The 20,028-nt window shown below is 38.5% G+C and overlaps 1 protein-coding gene across 17 annotated transcripts in view; it reads left to right on the top strand.

Annotated features, from left to right (window-relative positions):
- TANC2 (tetratricopeptide repeat, ankyrin repeat and coiled-coil containing 2) overlaps nucleotides 1-20,028 on the top strand; it is a 438,885-nt gene that overhangs the window by 70,198 nt on the left and 348,659 nt on the right. For 2 of the 17 annotated variants that reach the window (XM_070060501.1, XM_051825094.2), the window contains one exon: nucleotides 83-169. The exons of 14 other annotated variants lie outside the window; for them this stretch is intronic. The gene's annotated coding sequence lies outside the window, so the exon portion shown is untranslated. Of the gene's footprint in view, nucleotides 1-82; nucleotides 170-9,697; nucleotides 15,129-20,028 lie in introns of those variants that run through there. One more of the 17 variants, XM_051825095.2, reaches the window with a different exon arrangement.

Below are 20,028 nucleotides of genomic sequence, written 5' to 3'. Positions count from 1 at the left end.
GATCTCTGATGACAAGAATGTTTCTTTTCTCCTGGCACACAGAGAGCACCTCTCATATTGGAATTTCATCTCCTTCTTTCAGGAAGAAAAAGGAAGGTCAGAGTGTCCTTCTTGCATCTGTTGTTTTTCAAGTGCCTTTAACTCAAAATAATCTGCCACCCTTCACATGGTAACTCCATGATTCAACAACTTTCTAATTAAATGTGTTTTGTAAAATAGTTAATGTAGTCAATAGGATATATCAATGAAGTAGTATAAAAGATAAGATGATAAAGACATAACACCAATTCTATTTCTATAAAAATAATTTTATTATCCATAGAAGTTTGTATTATTGACATATCCTTTACTTACATATATGAAGATTTCAGCTTGAAAAAATACTTGTTAATCTCTACATACAATTAATTCAGATGCAGCATATATTTATTAAATGTTTATTGTGTACTATGTTAAGTGAAGTTATCAGAATTATACATCTATTACACTCAGTGTGCCTTAGCTTGAAATTTGTGTGAAATTTGATTATTTGAGGTGATTTCCTTTTTGTTTACTAAATATTTTATTTTGGGGAGCCTATAGTTTTTTTAGGGAAACACTTGATAAGCAGTATTTATAGTTATTGTAAAACTGCTCAGATAGTAGTCTTTGCCAGACCAAGGGTGTTACTGGGAACAGAGGTAGCTCTTATCCATTTGTATCTTTGTTGCATAGCATAATATTTCATTATAAATATTTATTAATTGGCATGAATTTTCTAAAAAAAGTCACACTGTTCCAATCTTATACCTTTTTATTTTGAGAAATTAAATATTAGTAGTTTTGAATAATTTTTATTTAACTTAGCACCCCTTTAGAATAGTGCTGTCAGAACATTCTATTTTGATTGATATATTTTATGAATCTAAATCGTCCAGTGCTATAATGAAAGAACTTGGCACTACCTCCAAATCTGGTTCATTAGTTTACTCTGCCAGGATGTTCTAGTGCCTGGTGTCTGTAGGAGTTGTGATGCATGCTGAGGATGATCCCTACTCTCAGAAAGCTCTGGCTCTTAACAAAAAAGGAGAGATTTCTAACCCAACAGTGACAGTGCAAGTAGAGAGTAGACACAGAGGGTAGGAGCATAGCAAGTTGAATTTTGAAGGATGAGTAGGAGTTAGGGGTCCAAACACAGATAAGAGACTACATGGTCCTTCCTGGTGACTGTAAGAATTATCATAATTTCTGGGACCTGGCTTGAGTTAGGATGTTGCTAAAAATAAAATGAATCTGTTAATGGCACATTTTATATGCCATGCTAAGAGTTTGGATTATATTCTTAATACTGTAAGAGAGTCACTGCAGGATTTTAAACTGGTAAATAAGGTGTCGCTCCCCGTCTTCGTGGAGGAACAACACAGGACCCTGCGTTGTTCTTTCGTCTGCTCGGCCCTCCCCGGGTTTGCTGCTGGTTCTTCCCGGGTTGGCTACCGTCCCTTCCACCTCCGTGGAAGGGCAGTTCCCCCTGCCACATTCCCCACTTCCGCGGGGGAGCGGCACACCGCCGGCCGGCTCTCTCGGGGGCTGCACAGGTGTTCCTTCAGATAGATGTTCCCCTTAGATGTTCCTGGTGCATGTTGTCTCTCTCCTCCTTTATAGTCCTTCCACCAATCCCAACTCTGCTACCCACACGCCGAGTACGCTGCTCTCCTCCAATCAGGAGCAGGTCCTACAGTTTATTGGTTGAATTGGAGGCAGCTGCATAGAAGCTGTTTCTCCCTTCTCAGCGCCATATTGTGGGAGAGCAGATGCATAGAATAAGTCTTAATTCCAGTAACTTAGTCTAGTCCGAGTTGCTCCCAGTTGCTCCCCACAATAAGGAAGATATATTTTTTAAGATTTATTTTTATTTATTTGAAAGAGTTACAAAGGGAGGTAGAGACAGAGAGAGAGAGAGAGGTCTTCCATCCGCTGGTTCACTCCCCAGATGGCCACAACGGCTAGAGTAGCACTGATCTGCAGCCAGGAGCCAGGAGCTTCTTTGGGGTCTCCCACATGGGTGCAGGGGCCCAAGGACTTGGGCCATTTTGTACTGCTTTCCCAGGCCATAGCAGAGAGCTGGATTGGAAGAGGAGCAGCGGGGACTAGAACCAACGCCCATATGGGATGCCAGTGCTTCAGGCCAGGGCTTTAACCCACTGTGCCACAGCGCTGGCCCCAATAAGGAAGACTTTAACATTTAAACTCAATCTTCCTGATTTATTAAATTGGAAACTTTTAGAGGAAATGACTCATGTTATTGCTTAAATTTGATTAGATCCTTTGTAGTCTCTTCCCTGGTCAGTTTTATTTGCTATTGTAGTAGTTAGAATGATTAGAATTATGAAAGATCTAACTTAAAATGACTCTGACTGAGATGATAAAGAGGATTTGTAAGTTCACATTACTAAGAATTACAAAAGTAGGAAGGATACAGATTAGTTAATTCCGAAGCTCAACAGCATCATCAAATACTCAGTTTCCTTCCCTCTTTCTGTGCTATTTTCTGCATATTGGTTATTCTCAGATTTGTCCTTACATAGCTGCAAGAAAACTGCAGTACCTTTAGCTTCCATGTCTGTACACAGCAGAGTTCAAAGATTGATAGAACAACTGATCACTTCGTGAATCCTTTTTTTTGTATTTTATTTTTAAGATTTATTTATTTGGAAGTCAGTTACAGAGAGTGAGATCTTCCACTGGTTTACTCTCTAGATGGCCACAACAACCAGAGGTAGGCCAGGCCAAAGCCAGGAACCAAGAGTTTCAACCAGGTTTCCCAGGTGGGTGCAGGGGCCCACACACTTGGGCCAACTTTGGCTGCTTTTCCCAGGCCGCTAGCAAGGACCTGGATCAGAAATGGAGCAGCTGGGACATAAACTGGTGTCCATATGGGATGCTGGCATCACAGTTGGCAGTTTTACCCACCCTAACACAATGCTGGCCTCCATGGGTACTTTTTTAATGTTTAGGAAAACTACTGAAAGTCACCCTCCCCATTCATCTCACATCTCATTGGCCAAATTATATCCTGAAACCTGAAACCAATGAAGGAATGGATGTACAGATGTTGTTACTAATATTCATTTATTAATCAGAGTTCACCTCCTGAGGCTACAGAGAGAAACAGTCTCCCTTGTAGCAAATACCTGAAATAAAGTCAAGTTCTATTAGCATGAAAGAAGGGGTTCAATAGGTAATTTATGGAGTTGGCCACTTTGTTTTTCTAACCTAGTTATGGGTTTTATTTATTTATTATTATTTTTTAGAATATTATTTTCTTTTTAAAGTTTTTTTTTATTTTTTTTAAAGATTCATTTATTTTATTAGGAAGACAGAGTTACAGAGAAAGGAGAGACAGAGAATAAGAGATCTTCCATCTACTGATTCACTCCCCAAATGGCCACAACAGCCAGAGTTGGGCTGATCTGAAGCCAAGAGCTTCTTTCAGGTCTCCCACATGGGTGCCAGGGCCCAAACACTTGGGCCATCCTCCACTGCTTTCCCAGGCCCTTAGCAGGGAGCTGGATGGGAAGTGGAGCAGCTGGTACTGGAACTGGCATCCATATGGGATGCTGGTGCTGTAGGTGGAGGCTTAACCTACTATACCACAGTGCCAGCCTCATTTTGTTAGTTTTTAAAGACCTATTTATTTATTTGAAAGGCAGAATGACAGAGAGTAAGAGAGGAGGAGTGAGAGAAAGAGATCTTCCATCCATTGGTTCACTCCCCAAATGGCACAACAGCTGGGACTGAGCCAGGCTGAAGCCATGAGCCAGGAAATCCATCCCACTGTCCGTGTAGGTAGCAGAGGTCCATGCATGTGGGCCTCCTCCTACTTCTTTCCCAGGTGCTTTAGCAGGGAGCTGGATGGAAGTGGAGCAATTAGGAATGGAACTAGCACTCCTATATGGCATGCCCACATTGCATGCAGGGGCTATCACTCTGCACCACAATGCCTGCCTGTATTTGTTTACTTTTTTTTTTTTTTTTTTTTTTTGACAGGCAGAGTGGACAGTGAGAGAGAGAGACAGAAGACAGAGAGAAAGGTCCTCCTTTTGCTGTTGGTTCACCCTCCATTGGCCGCTGTGGCTGGCGCGCTGCGGCTGGCGCACCGCGCTGATCCGATGGCAGGAGCCAGGTACCCATCCTGGTCTCCCATGGGGTGCAGGGCCCAAGCACTTGGGCCGTCCTCCACTGCACTCCCTGGCCACAGCAGAGAGCTGGCCTGGAAGAGGGGCAACCGGGACAGAATCCGGCGCCCCAACCGGGACTAGAACCCGGTGTGCCGGCGCCGCAAGGTGGAGGATTAGCCTAGTGAGCCGCGGTGCCGGCCCATATTTGTTTACTTTAAAAATTGTTATTCCAATACCAAGTGTTAGAAAGACAAGCCAAGATTTGCCCAAATGTAGGGAAATAAGACCTCCATAAGTTAAGAATACTGTTAAGAATACTGACTCTTTTAATTAAAAAATTTTGAGGGTGTAGGCATTGTGGCACAGTGAGTTAAAATGCCATTTGGGATACCTGCCTCCCTTTTCAGAGTGCTGGTTTGAGTCTTGGCTGCTTCAGTCCAGCATCCTGTTAATGTATCCTGGAGGCAACAAATGATGGCTCAGGTGTTTGGGCTCCTGCCACCGACATGGGAGACCTAGATGCATTTCTGGGCTCCTGGCTTTGGCATGGCCCAGTCTTGGCTGCGTGGGCATTTTGGGAGTAGACCAGTGGATGACCTGTCTGTGTGCACTCCCTCACTGTTGCTCTGCCTTTCAAGTAGATGAAAATAAATATTTAAAATGTTAAAAAAATTTATTAGAGAAAGAAAAAATGGGAGAAAGACAGACAGAGGGGCACCTGTTTGTTCATTCCAAAAATGCCTGCAATAACTGGAGCCAGGAGCTGGGAATTCAATCCAAGTATCCCATATGGGTGACAGGGACTTGTCAACTTAAGCCTAATGCTTCTCAGGTTTTACATTGGCATAAAATTGGAATTGAGATGGAAGTTTGTAAGAATATAGAATTGACATAATATAAATCAATCTCCCTGAATCTAACTACTTTGAAGTTCTTAAAAGACCTGGTTTCTGACCTGCAAAGATGAGAAGTCAATCCCAAATCATAGAATTTTAGAATGAGAGAACCTGCCTGGGAAGTCAATTAATTGATCATCCTAGAAGATAGATTTCTGTAACTGTTCTTGATTAGGGCAATTCTTTTCTACTCTGGAATGGAAATGGATGGTTTATTTGCTCTTACTTTTCTACTAAAGATTTCTTTTAATGACATGAATCTTTTTTTGTGCCTTTAAAAGGCCAACTTTTTTTCAAACTCAAGTATTTGGAACATATTTTTCTGCTTTTTCCTTTTTCCTTTTTTTGAGGAGGGGGGACTGTTATCTTACATCCTAACCACAAAATAATTGGCTGAGGATGGTTAGTGGGGGAAAGATAATATTGAAGAAAATAAGATTTTTTTTCCCAAATAATACCTTCTTGTATCTTTTTGCTCCAAAAATTTACCCCATACTTTATTCTGTTACTTATGGTTATTATTCATGTATTAGTCAGTGCAGCAATTTTTAACTGTAGAAGATTGTGTTCCTTTGCCATTCTATTTTGTTTCCAACTTCAAGACTTATGGAAGACCACTAGTAGATCTTTCTGTTAATCTTCCAGTGGCTTTATTATAAGGTACTATTAGATACTACTTAAATACTTCTTTCCTCCTCCCCTCTCTGTTGTCTTTACACCTCCAGTTACATAATGAGTACCTACTGTGGGCCAGAGGAAATATAGGCTATAGTTTATTTAAAAATAAAAGACATGGTCTCTAACATATTGTACCATATGGAATAAGTAAACTGATACTATTGAACTATGATGTGAGAAGTATTATGATAAAATTATACACAGGACACCCCTGGAATTCAGAGGAAGGATTCCATCTCAGACTGAAGGGAGATGCAATGATTCTCACAGGAGTTGACTCACAGGCTGGTTTTAGTACAGGCACCAAGGTGGGGTTGCTGAATCTGTTCTTGTTTCCAAATCCATTTTCCTGTGGGTAGGTTAACTCTGGCCTAACTTAGGTCTAGTGAATGCCCTGCACAAAGCAATCACACTTTGGTATAGGGTTTGGGGAAGTCTCAATATGAATTAGGCAGCCATTCTAGCAAAGGTCAGTTGTGACAGAGGAGGGTAGTAAATTAGTAGATGGCAGTGAGAGTTGATAAAAAGCAGTTACAAAACAAGGTAGACAAAATAACCCATGTCATCTTTAGTTGCTATTGCAGCAGCAGATATGAGCTAAAAGTTAGTGAGGGTCTGTCTGCATTAAATAGAATGGTAGTGGAGATGGCGAGATATCTAGGAAGGATTGACTGAGCTTGATGCTTGATTGGGTGTAAGCCAGGTGAAGAAGGCACTGTAGTCATTTTTTTATTCATTCAACAAAAAATATTTACTGATTGTTTGCTGTGTGCTAAATAGAATTAGAGCTAGTGGGCATATCAACAGTGCTATAGTTCATGTTACTGAAAAGAAAAACTTTTTCTAAACTTCCAGACTTCTGACACCAAATGTGTGTGTTTCCCCCTCACATTAAGCAATTCTCCAATTCCTTCAGAAATGAACTGGGTGTCCTACAGTTAAGTTCTGACATTACCCAGACCCTGCAGGTTAAAAACTGAGTCCTACCAGACTGCTTCCCACTTAAGATGCCAATGGCAAGTACAGGCTCCAGTTCTTTTGCTTTTTAGCTATACATTGAGAATTTCCCAACTCCTTTCATGGGCTCACAATTTGTTAGAACAACTCACAGAACTCAAGAATAATGTGTTTACTAGTTTTTTTTTTTCCATAAAGGATATTTCAGAGATACTTATGAATAGCCAGATGAAAAAGTACTGAGGATGAAGTCTGAAAGGGTCCTGAGCACAGGACCATTGTGTTGGGGTGAAGCAGCCTCCCAGCATGTGAATGTATTTATCAACCCTGAAAGCTCTCTCTACCTCATTGGTTAGGGTTGTTATGGAGGTTCTATTACTGCCATTGACCATTAGTGATTGAGCACTGTCTGTAGTCATTTTCTCCTCCCTAGATGTTGGTGAGTAGAGTTTAGTTCCCTTTGATCACATGGTTGGTCCTCTGGCAATCTGCCCCCACGCTGAAGCTATGCAGGGGCTTTCAGCCCCCAGTCATCTCCTTAATATAAAAAGATAATCTTATCACTCCCTGTCATAATATCTTAAGGGTTTTAGAAGCCCTGGTGTTTATAACCAGGGGATTAAGACCAAAAGTTGTTGTTAGAAGGTGCTCTTCTCACCCTTCACTCAGGAAATGACAAGGGTTGAAGGTGCAGAGAACAAATAAGTATCTCTTATTATGTTACACTGTCCTAACCAGCTAGCTCAAAGAACTTACATTCAAAGGTGATACTATGTTTGTGACTTGGGTGACTGGGTGAATGGTGCCATTCACTTTTCAAGATAAGTCTGAGGTGATGATGGGATAACCAGGGGAGCAGGCAAAGGAAGAGATGTGGAATTCGAAGCCCTAGCCACCCAACAATGCTTGAAGTTTTTAAAAATTATAAGGTAAATTTTACTCTGGGTGGGTGTGTGTATGCACTTCTGTGACATGTCTATATATGGTACATGTTACATCATGATTTCCTTTTCTATTCCCATCCCTCTCCTATCCCTAACCCTAGAAACCAATGAGCTATTATCCATCCCATAGTTTTCTTACTGTGAGAATGTCGTATAAGTAGAATAATGTTTGTGTGACCTTTTAATACTGACTTATTTCACTTGACATAATGCCTTTGAGAGTCAACCAAGTTGTTGCATAAAGCAATAGTTTGTTCCTTTTTACTGTTGAGTGGTGTGCTACTATATGAATATATCGGAGTTTGTTCATAAACCCTATGAAGAATATTTGGGTTCTTTCCAATTCTTGGTGATTATGAATGGAACCCCTATAACATTCATGTACGGGTTTTTGTGTAAACATAAGTTTTTATATTTCTACAGTAAATCCCTAGGAATGGATTTTTGTGTATGTTAGGTATATTTTTAACTTTGTACGAAGCTATCAAGCTGTTTTCCAGAGTGACTACTATTTTTTTCTCACCAGCAATGTATGAGAGTTCACGTTGGTCCACATCCATGGTTGTACTTTGTATTGTCAGTTTATTAAAAAAAAAAAGCCCTTCTATTAATTCTGTAGTAGTGACACATTGTGGTTTTCGTTTGCATTTCTCTCCTGGCAATTGAGCGTCTTTTGATGTGCTTACTTGTATTTCATCTATCCTCTAGTATGAAGTGGCTTTTCAGATCTTTTCCCCAATTTTTTCATTAGATTGTTTTCTTACTATTGATTTTTGAAAAAAAAAATTCATTGTATATTCTAGATACAAGTCCATTTTTGGATATGTATTTATTTTTCTTAGTGTTTGATGAAGTTAAATTTATCATTTTTTCTTCGAAAATTTTTTCGTTAATATAAGCTGAACAGATTTCATGTATTTCATATATACAGATTTAAGAGCATAATATGGGTCCTGAAAACATTATTATTATCATCTCCATGACCACTGTCACCATCACTATTACCGTGTATCCCGTCAGATAGTGAGCATGGCAGCATTGAGTTCTTGGATTTTCAAGAGATTAATTCTAAAGAAAGATGTAAGGACAGGGGTTTTGATGTAACAAGTTAAGTCATCACTTGAAATGCCCACACTCCCTTATCAAAGTGCCTGGGTATTGAATCCCTGCCATCCATGTGGGAGACCCAGGTGAAGTTTCTGTCTATTGGCTTCAGCCTGGCCTAGCCCTAGCTGTTTTATGCATTTAGGAAATGAACCGAGATCACTGTCTCTCCTTCTCTGTCACTCTCCTTCCAAATAAATAAATATTATTTTAAAAAATAAGGAAAAAAGATGTAAATTTCAAATACAATTCCAAAAATAGGAGAAAAGATCTGGCAGTATAACAAAGTTGGGGTTAGTCACCAGGTGTCCAGTCTAAGTATATTAGAAATTGAGTGAGGGAAATATAGCTGAACTAGTTCTTATATATTGACTTTGAACCACTACTTTTTTCACAGCTATTTTCTTTTTTTTTAATATTTTCTCCCAGAATCCTTTTATTTAAAGTATACAAACTTCATGTATTTCTTTTTAAAAAAAGATTTATTATTTATTTGAAATTCAGATTTACACATTGAGAGAAGGAGAGGCAGAGAGAGCGAGAGAGAGGTCTTCCATCCACTCATTCACTCCTCAATTGGCCTCAACTGCTGGAGCTACACCGATCTGAAGCTAGGAGCCAGGAGCTTCCTCTGGGTCTGCCCATGCAGGTGCAGGGACCTAAGGACTTGGGCCACCTTCTGCTGCTTTCCCAGGCCATAGCAGAGAGCTGTATGGAAAATGGAGCAGCTGGGTCTCGAAATGGCGCCCATATGGAATGCTGGCACTGCAGGCTGCAGCTTTACTTGCTAAGCCACAGTGCCGGTCCCATCATGTATTTCATAAACACAACTTTAGAAACATAGTGATAGTGATTCTTCCCACCATACCCACCATCCTTCCCCAACTGCCACCTTTCTTCCTCCTCCCTCCCCTATTCCCATTCTTATTTTTTACTAAGATCTATTTTCAATTAACTTTTTTTTTTTTTTTTTTTTTTTTTTTTGACAGGCAGAGTGGACAGTGAGAGAGAGAGACAGAGAGAAAGGTCTTCCTTTGCCGTTGGTTCACCCTCCAATGGCCGCCGCGGCCGGCACGCTGCGGCCGGCGCACCGCGCTGATCCGATGGCAGGAGCCAGGAGCCAGGTGCTTTTCCTGGTCTCCCATGGGGTGCAGGGCCCAAGCACTTGGGCCATCCTCCACTGCACTCCCTGGCCACAGCAGAGGGCTGGCCTAGAAGAGGGGCAACCAGGACAGAATCTGGCGCCCCGACCGGGACTAGAACCCGGTTTGCCGGCACCGCTAGGCGGAGGATTAGCCTAGTGAGCCGCGGCGCCGGCCCTCAATTAACTTTTTTAAAAAAAATTATTTATTTATTTATTTGAAAGAGTTACACTGAGGGAGGAGAGGCGCAGAGAGAGAGAGAGAGAGAGGTCTTCCATCTGCTGGTTCATCCCCAAATGGCCGCAACAGCTGGAGCTACACCGATCTGCAGCCAGGAGCCAGGAGCTTCTTTTGGGTCTCCCACGTGGGTGCAGGGGCCCACAGACCTGGGCCCTCCACCGCTTTCCCAGGCCATAACAGAGAGCCGGATCAGAAGTAGAGCAACCGGGTCTCAAATCCACGCGCATATGGGATGCTGGCGCTTTAGGCCAGGGCTTTAACCTGCTGTGCCACAGTGCTGGTCCCTTCAATTAACTTTATACACAGAAGATTAACTCTATACTAAGTAAAGATTTCAATAAATAGTGTTAAAAAAACTTTATTCAAAATTTTTTGATTTCTCTTTTGATTTCGTCTATGACTCACTGTTCATTCAGGAGCATACTGTTCAGTCTCTGTGTGTTTGCATATGTCATTAGGTCCATAGTGTCAATTAACTGTTGTTTCCTTGCTGATTTTCTGTCTGATTGATCTATCCATTGCTGAAAGTAGGGTATGGAAGTCCCTATTACTATTATTTGGGAGTCTATGTCTCTCTTTAGATCCATCAGCATATTTTTAAATAGCTATGTGTCCTGTGATTAGGTGCATATACTATAAGAGATTTGTCTTCTAATTCGGATATTCTTTCTTCTGCCTCACTGAGTCTATTGTTAAGGCTTTCTACCACATTTTTTATTTATTCTATTGAATTTTTCATTTCCAGTATTTCTGGTATCACTTTGATTGTCTTTTAAATCTCAATTTCATCCGAAAAAATTTCTTTCATGTCATATATGAATTTTTTTAGTTCGTGGATTTGCTTCTGATTACTTCTAAGTAATCCTGTGATCAATTTTTTGAATTCTATTTCTGGCATTTCTTCAATCTCTTCATTTTTACCTTCTAGTTTTGAAGTGTTGTGTTCCTTTGAGAGTGTCATGTTGTCTTCCTTATTCTTGTTTCTTGAATTGCTGCGTTTATTTTTAGGAATTTGTGGAGATACTCATTGGTTTATTTTTACCCCTGTGATGGCTTTTATCTTTGGACTATGCCTCTGACTGTGGCTTGGTGGAGTGTCTGCTTTTTCAGTGAATACCCTGAGGCGTGTGCTGGGCGTCGCCAAGGAGCTCTGTTCAGTGCTCTAGAGTGAGTAAAGTGTCCAGATGACTCCCAAATTGGGCCTGGTAAATCTCTCTCTCTTTTTTTTTTTTTTTTTTTTTTTTAAAGCAGAGGGGCGGTTTGTTCAGCTCTGTTAACATGGTCTCAGTCTCCCTTCCTCTCCTCCAAGGAGACCAATGCCTGGGCACTAGCCCCAGTGGGTACAGTTGTCATCTGCACTGCCACAAGAACCACACAAAGGATCCATGCAGTCCTCAGCATGAGCCCAGATCCTGCAGCAATGACTCTCACCAGGGAATCAGGGAGCCCTGAGTGTGTGGAGCTGCCCACAGTGACTGCCCGAAGACTCAGCCATACCTTGCACCCTCACATGCAGCCACAGTGTTTTCACAGTCCCAGCACACAAGGCTCCCACTGTCACGAGTTCCTAGCCTCCTGTCAGAGCTCCCAGCTAGACTCAGGTGTCTCCTCTCGGCTGGTTGCTGGCCACGCCGACACAAACTGGTGCAGTTGTTACCTATGTCCAAAATGGCGCCTGCCTGCTCTCAGCTAGTTACCGTATACCGGTGCTGGGTGGTCAGGGAGCAAGAAACATGTACTCTTTTTCCCTCTAGGTTGGCAGGTATACTGTCCCCCACAGGACTCCAAGCTGGGCTCACACCAGGCTCTTCCCGCAGCTTTATTGCCAATGGCTTGGGCTGTTGCAGTCTGGTCTCACCTCACTCCAGAGTTGGTGCTGAGGCTCTTGGCTGCGGGGTCCTGAGTTGTGCTCGTCCACACCCTCCACATAGGTTCACAGTGTCCCTCTAATTTGCATGGAGTTTCCTCTGCCATTTTCTCCATAACTCTTTCCTGAGATTGCACTCTCCACGTTTTTTTTTTAAACTGTTTTTTTAAAACTGGACTCTCAATTTATTATTTTTAAAATGGATTATCTTTTTGTTATCATATCTAAGAACACTTTGCCTAATCTCAGGATGGAAGAGTTCTCCAGCTTGTTTCTTTAAATGTTTTAAAGTTTTAAATTATATCAGGTCTATTTTAAATTGTTTAAATTGTATGGTATTCTGTGTTAATGTATTTTTGTGTGTGAAATGCAGTTGTTGGGATACCTTCAGTGAAGGTATTGTTCTTTCTCCTTTGAATTAGTTTTGGACCACATAAGAAATTGATTGGCCTTATTTGAGTCTGTTCTTGCATTGTCTATTCTTTTTACTGATTTGTGTTCTTGTTCGTTTGTCCTCATTGTCTTTATTAGTGTAGCTTCGTAGTAAGTCTTAAAATAGAGTAAGTATGATACATCTAATTTTGTCCTTTTTCAAAATTGTTTTAGGTCCTTTGCCTTTTTATACAAATTTTAGAATCAATTTTTTTTTATATAGAAATCATTCTGAGCTCTTGGTTGGAATTATAGTAAGTACATGGATCAATTAGGATAGAAATAATAATTTTGCCATGTGGTATCTCCCAGTCCAGGATTATGATGTGTTTTCCATTGTATTTAGGTCTTATTTGGTATCTTTGATAAGCATTTTGTATTTTGTAGCATACAGGTCATGTACATATTTTGTTAGACTTATACCTAAGGATTTCTCCTTTTAAAAAAAAACCTTTTAGCTATTTTTAGTAATATTATTTTTAAAATTTTGGTTTCTTATTGTATATTGCTAACATATAAAACAAATATTAAAATATAGAAACATGTCCTAAATTTTATTTATATGTATTTTATATACATTTGTGTATATTTATAAAATTTTTTTTCACTTTGTGTCCTGTAACCTTGCAACACTCATTTATTCTAAGAGGTGTTATTTTTTAGATTTTGTGGAGTCCTTTGAATTTTTAAAGTAGATAGTAATGTTCCTGGGTATAGTGGCGCTTTATTTCTTCCTTACCTGTTAGTATATCCTTTATTCTTTTCCTCATCTTATGTTATTGGCAGATATTTCCATTACTATGCTGGCTTCTTCTTGCCTTATTCCTGATGTTAGTGAGAGAAAATTCAATCTTTCACCATGAATTGTGATATCAGCTGCTGGTTTTTGTAGATGTTCTGTATCAAGTTATAGGAGTTCCCCTCTATTCCAAGTTTTTTTTTTTCCCCCCAGATGTTAAATGTTCTTTTCTGTATCAAGCGATATGATCATGTGACTTTTTTCATCTTAGAAGCATTAATGATATGGCCAACATTGAATGAATGATTTTCAAATATTGACCTAGCCTCGCATTTCCAGCATAAATCCCACTTATTTTAGAGGGTTAATACTTTTTTACATCACTGGATTTGATTTGCTAATATTTTGTTAAGAATTTTTGTTTCTAAGTTCATGAGAAATACTGGGCCATAGAGGTTTTTATTTTGGGGGTTGGATAATGTGTTATCTGGTTCCTTGTAAAATTAATTGGGAATGTTTCCTCTTCTGTTCTGGAAGAAATTGTGTGGAATTGTATTATTTTTAAGATGTATATTAGAACTCACCTGTGAAGCCATTTGGGCTTGAAGATTTACTTAAAGATTTTTTTTAACCATAAGCTTAATTTATTCAATAGTATTAGGGATATTCAGTTTACTGCTTATTCTTGGGTGAGTTTTAGTGGTTATTAGTTATTTTTTAAAAATTATAATTAGAAGACCAAATTCTGCTGCTGAGGAGCTATGTGACCTTGGGAAAAGTACTTTACCTGTAAATATCTCTAGCCCTCGATGTGTTCATCTGAAAAATCTGAGTTCAGGGGCCAGCACTGTGGTATAGCAGGTTAAGTTGCTGCCTTCAGCGCCAGCATCCCATACAGCTGCCGGTTCAAGTCCTGGGTGCTCCACTTTGATCCACCTCCTTGCTGATGTGCCTGAAAAAGCAGCGGAGGATGGCAGAAGTGCTCGGGCTGCTGCACTGACTTGGGAGACCTGGCTCCTGACTTTAGCCTGGCCCAGCCCCCTGACCATTGCAGCCATTTGAAAATGTACCAGTGGATGGAAGACCTCTGCCCTCCCTTCTCTCTCTCTCTCTCTCTCTCCTCTCTGCAACTGCCTTTCAAATAAATAAAATAAATCTTTTAAAAAAATCAGAATTCAATTTGTCTTTTTAAAGGTTTCTTCTAGCTTAAAATGTTATTACTCTGATGGGATTAGAGCATATGTGATTAAAATTTTTGTGAAGGGATTGTGAGCCTCTGTTTCTTGATTCGTCTGTCATTTATTGAGCATTGGTTTACTTAGATTCACTTTGCCTTTTAAAAGACAATTTTCATATTTTCTTCTAAATTTGATTATTTAGAAAGTATGGGTAGAAACAAACCTTTTTGTGCATTTACATATGATATATATTCATCATATATGAAAAATTACCTTCATAAGCTATTTATGTAAGAAAATTTAAGATGTTATTTTCAAGAAAATACAACATTAAAAGCTATTATCAGCTTTGAATTTTAAAAAATATTAGAAATGCATTTCCCTTTTTTGTGATTTTCCTTCTGACTCTTAGTGATTAAAAAAGTCTTTCATTTTGGCTACTTAATAGAGGTAATGTCTATGTGGGTATTTTAAATAAAAATCCTTTTTAAAAGGTGGCATAGTGTTGTACATTCTCTCCATCTGTTGAGTTGAGGCAAGTGAAAGTAGCATACAGATTTACTGCTGAAAGAAACATTAAGTTGCAGGCTGCAGCTGGAGGATTTTACGTAGGCACCTGTGGGTTTGAATGCGTTCAATATACAGACTGCAGTAGGAGGCTGGCACTGACTCTGCTGACTCCGGTACACTCCTTCACTGCTGTTCTGCCGATTTTCCTACTGTCCAGAAGACAAACAAAATGGTGCAGCACGTACAGGGCTTGGGAAAAAAATAACCGTCAGTATGATCCAGAGGTGGGTTCGCTGCACAAAACAGGAAAGAAAATTGTTTAACAGGATTAAAGGCTTAGGTATAGGTCAGTATGTCAGATGTCCTTAGCTGTTTTAATATTTGATTATGGCCATTTAAGAATGAAACTGTTACAGTTCTGAAATCTGCATGCCCTATCTAGAGGTTCAGATAAATTGCATGTGTAACATTGATAAATGAATGCATGGTAGTTTCTTAACCGTTTTATATTTGTACTAAAATGTGTAATGTTTGTATACATAGATACAGATAAGTGTTCATGAAAGCTTTTTCTGTTAGTACTAGATTTTTTAAAAAATGTGAACACTTAAAAGGTTTTGTATTTTCTCTGCACATTTGTCACAGCTCCTACCAATGTCTGTTTCATTATATTGTGCATTTTATAACAGCAGAAAGCATTAGTAGAGCATTTTCTGGTGGGAAACAAAATCAGTAGAATGAACACTGGTGTTGGCACTTCATATTTTATTGATGACTGTAATGCAGTGTGAGTTCGCATTGCACACAGTCATGATTTAAATGATTACCTCTTGTATGAAAGCAAAATGTTTATGAAAACAGACATGTTGTAGACAGTGAGTATAAGATAAAGGAGAGAAAGTAGTAGAAGTAAAATGTTTCTGTCCTTGGTTTCTTGAGCAGTGCCCAGCATTGACTCAAGGTACTGTCATTTTAGAAGTATAGTGCAGAAACAATTGAACATCAAGCATAGAAAAAACATGGAGGTTTTATTACCCACTTCCTCCTATAAGTACTTTGCTTATTTACTTGTGTATTTTGGGTTTGAGTGACTGCATGTTACCCAGGAGCTGTCCAGTTGAGACAAGATATGTTTACTTAAGCCACACCCAACAGACTCAGCTTTTTTATATGGTGGGGCACTGTTTTAATTCTGTGTTGACTGGTAACCATCATGTGGGATTGCTTTGAGTTGGAAAAAGAAAGAAAATACTAGATCCACAGATTCCAGATTAATATGTTTTTGGATGTCTCAGTAGCTGTATTAATAGTGCAGAAGAGCAGTATTTTAAGTTATACAGTATTAGAGAGAGAGAAGGAAAAATGAATATATTTGTATGGTTCCATATAAGTATACTGCAGGTGTCTGGATCACATAGGTGACTATATAGCTTATCATATAAGTAACAATACTACTGGTATATTATTTTGATTAGTATTATAGGTAGTAAATTATGACATTCAGAGTTGAGATTTTTTACTTGAGAAAATATTTGTTCAGACATTTAAAATACTTAATTTTTCTGTGATTTAAACAATTTTGTAAAGGATTTGACCTGAACATAAAAAATCTGTTTATAATTTTTATTCCCTAGTAAAGATAATTTATATGTGATAAGAATTAACAATTGTATGGTTGTCTCCCATTTTGTGGATTGCCTCATTCACTTTACTGTTGACACAAATAGGGAATCAGCATTAATCTTAGTCTACAGAGTGCTTATATTGTATGCTTTCAAAAGCTCTCTTTTAGACAATGCAGATTCACCCATCTTCTCTCTAAAAAGAAAATGACAACACCTCTCATTTGTACTGTACTTATTTGGTCTTATTGAATAACATAGAAGAATAATATGGGATTTTTATATGCCCAATTTGGTGACAACAAATGGCTAACTATACTATATAATTAGAATGTTTCATGTATCTAAAATGTTATATAACCCTGATAGAATGTTGCAGATGAAACAAAGAAACCTGATTGGTTCTTCAAAAGATACAGCAGCCTTGAAATCTGTTCTAAACCAGAGGCTTCTACAGCAGCCTGGGTGGTTAGTTAGCATCACAGTAAAAACAAAAACACTTTGGAGAGGTCTGGTTGAGAAAATGAAATTGCTTGAGGCTTCCCTAATCCTTATCTTTGAGCATTTATTTCCTTGTAGGCTTTTTCCTCCTCAGCCTCTTTATTTTTCCTTTGTTTATTGTTACTTTAAAGAGTGTTATAGTCTATCAAGTTAACAAACTTTCTAAGTAGTGTTATTTATTTAATGAACTATAAGAGTCTCTCTAAAAAGTTTTGTTAATGGTAGAATGGATTAATAAATAACATAATTTTAGAACATTTATTACATATTGACAAATCGGACTTGTTGAAGGAAGCAGGGACGATGTGATGGAAAAAGAGTTCTGAAGAACAGGACACTAATAGCAACTCTGGCCACACCCTTCCCCATCATAGGAAAAATCATTAGATAATTTGTCATCTAAGACTTCAGTGAGGCTTGTGCACATCATTATTGACATTCAAGCGACAGGATGTTGCTAGTAAAGACTGGTGGAGAATTGTTTGCTGTCCTCTGGCTGTTAGAAATACCCTTGAGATTTGGGAATAGTATGTTAGCTTTGGTGTATTTATTATTCTTTGCTTGATGGCCTACTGGAGTATAATTGTAAATTGCAGTGCTATATATGCAACCTTTTTGCTTTTACAGAAAATATTTAAAATATGCCTGTAGTTTATTCTGTTAAAATCTGAAAATTCTTAAACAGTAATCGATCAATTTCACTTATAGGGTCTGGGGTAAAGAAAATTACTTTAAGAATAAACATTTAAGAGAATGAGTAATATTGAAAGGAAATAAAAAAGCATTATTTAACTAAAACATTTAATGAGAAATGTCTAATAAATAGATATATTCTGATAAATAGCAACCAAATCTTATAAGCTCCGTTTCTGTGCTTAGTTTCTAAATTATCTGGTATGCTAATAGTGTCAGGCTGAAGGCAGCTGGCTGCAAATGTTACAGGCTGAAAACAAAATGGCTGGCAAGGATTAGTACTGTAGATTCGCACTGGAGAACTGGATGCAATTAAGATATCTTGTTGAAGGGAAGTGTTATAAAGTAAAATTTTGAATGAATATGGTATGAGATATTTTTGCTAATAAATGTTTTATTAAAGAAAGTGTACAAATACTGTATTACAGCATAAAAACAAAAGGTTTTATGCTATAAATAGAATAATTCATTTTCTACTAAACAATAAAAAACTCTTATTCATATTCATTTAGCCATCATTGTTTTTGTAATTCTGAGACTTAGGTAGTTTCTGACAATGTTATTTATAAACCTTCCAGAATAACAGTATGGTAAAGAGTGAAGAAATAAGCGAAGAATTTGCCACATACTTGGAGTGGTAGAAATTGAGAGAGAAATTTCTGGGAGTTTTTTTTTAATTTATGAAGTTTTAAATTTGGGAGTTTTTTTAATTTATGAAGTTTTAAATTAGCCTACATCAAAGATGAAAGAAATCTGGAAAATTCAGAGATAGAAGAGAAAATATAGTTTACAAATAAACAATATCCATAGACTTGTATTTTATTTTTTAAAGTTTTATTTATTTACTTGAAAGGCAGATCAATAGAGAGACAGACAGAATGACAGACATAGGAGTGTTCTTCCGTCTGTTGATACGCTCCCTAAGTGCTCACACAGCCAGGGCTGGGCCAGGATGAAGTTAGGAGCCAGGAGCTCCATCCTGGTCTCCCATGTGTGTGGCAAGAACCTAAGTAATTGATCCATCACCTGCTGCCTCCCAGGGTGCAGCTTAGCAGACAGCTGGAATTAGAAGTGGAGCCAGGGCTTGAACCCAGGCACTCCAAATATGGAACGTGGACATTCCAAGGGGCAGCTTAATTGCTGCATAAATGCCTTTCCCAGGATTTGTATTTTAGAAAAGACTTTTTTCTATATAACAATAAACCCCTTATATTGTTTTTAAGCAATTGTTAAAAGATTAAATAACATTAAAACTGTTGATAAGCTTGGATAGATTGATAAATAATTTCAGGAATTAATTGAATAGGTTGAAGACATACTAGGTCAACTGTCTGTCTCTCAGTGTAATGGCTACTGTGCTTAAAAAGGGTATAAATGTACTTACTTCTTACATCTTTACTTACATAGCACATAGTATAATGCCCCAGCACCTTGGGGGTTCTCAGTAACTGATGGATGGATGAATAATAATAGGAACACCTAGTGTACATGGCTATGTATACACATACATAAATACATAGTAATTATACAAATTTAATTTTTTACATCCTTATAGAAGAATAAATATTAATTTACTCATTCAACAGATGAAGAAACTGAGGTAGAGAGAAAGAGGTTATGTGATTTTATTTATTTAAAGATTTTTTGTGTGTGTTTGAAAGCCAAAGTTATACAGAGAGAGGGAGAGATACACATACTTAGACAAAGAGAGAGAGAGCAGAGAGAGATTTTCCATTAGCTGGTTCACTCCCCAGATGACTGCAATGGCCCAAGGCCTGGGCCAGGCTGAAGCCAGGAGCCAGGAGCTTCTTCCAGGTCTCTCACATGGGTAGCAGGGACTCAAGCACTTGGGCCATCTTCCACTGTTTTTCCTCAGGCCTTTAGTAGGGAGCTGGATCAGAACTGGAGCAACTGCAACTCGAACTGGTGCCCATACCAGATGCCGGTGTTGTAGGCAGCAGCTTTACGCGCTATACCATAGCCACAATGCTGGCCATGAGGTTACCTGATTTTTTTTAGTCATACATTGAATGATGGAGCCAGAACTCCTTCATTCTCTATTCCTTCAGTAACTGAGGATGAAGATGTTTTAGTGTTCAACAGTGTCCTTAGCTATCATAAGCATACACTGGTGTATATTTTTGCAGAAAATTATAAAACTGGGGAACCTTTCTGCTGTATCTTCTAAAATTGCTTTAAATGATATTTTCTTTTCTAAAATTCTTTTATCAATCATTAAGCTATGGTTGATGGCCATTATCATCATGAGCTAATGTGGATGGACAGTTCTAAATGCTGTTTAAAAGACCATAGCAAGTGTATGTGGGAAGCTGTTGGAAAATGCTTGAAGCTTTCAATATTTCCCAAA

The sequence above is a fragment of the Oryctolagus cuniculus genome, chromosome 17 (assembly GCF_964237555.1).
Source record: "Oryctolagus cuniculus chromosome 17, mOryCun1.1, whole genome shotgun sequence".
NCBI classification, from domain to species: domain Eukaryota; kingdom Metazoa; phylum Chordata; class Mammalia; order Lagomorpha; family Leporidae; genus Oryctolagus; species Oryctolagus cuniculus.
This window is presented reverse-complemented; position numbering and strand designations above follow the sequence as displayed.